Below are 654 nucleotides of genomic sequence, written 5' to 3'. Positions count from 1 at the left end.
GGGAAAGGGGCGGGGGGTGGGAGTGGGGCGCCGGCGCGGTGGGGAGTTGGTGCGGGGGTGACGCGCGCGGGCGGGCGGGCGGGCGGCGGGCCCCGGCAGCGGAGAAAAGGGCGGAGAGCGCCCGGGGCCGGGGGTTGCTTGCGTTGGTGGTTTCTGATCTGGATCTGATCGGATCGGATGGTCGGGGTGAGCCGACAGAGGTGGGGGTGAGCGATCCTCCTTTCACCCACTTTCCGTGCAGCGCTTTAACGTTGCGTCCGTACCCTTTTTTTTCGTTAGTCGATGGCTATTCACAGCTACCACCTTAACACCAAAGAAGAGTTCGACCCAATGCTTTATTTCTGTCTTAGTGAATCCCGATTCGACATTAAAAGTATATTGATTCTTTCCCAATAAACAAAGACTTTTTTCTGTAAATACTGCGTATTTGATTCCATCCATAAATCGACTTTCCCTCCTATGCTCTGAGTTCCAGTATCGATAAGAATTCCACTTCTAGCCGAGAAGGATAAGAGAGGTTTGTCTTGCTTTGTCTTATAGTGATTGTGTGCCAGGGATCAGCGAAGAGACGGGACGCTATTGTCCCGGACTACTTGGACTAGTCTACTAGGACTCGGGGGAAGAGACTTGTTTGTGATAGGACGAGAGATCAAG

This window comes from Triticum aestivum, chromosome 1D, assembly GCF_018294505.1.
Source record: "Triticum aestivum cultivar Chinese Spring chromosome 1D, IWGSC CS RefSeq v2.1, whole genome shotgun sequence".
Taxonomy (NCBI): Eukaryota; Viridiplantae; Streptophyta; class Magnoliopsida; order Poales; family Poaceae; genus Triticum; species Triticum aestivum.
This window is presented reverse-complemented; position numbering follows the sequence as displayed.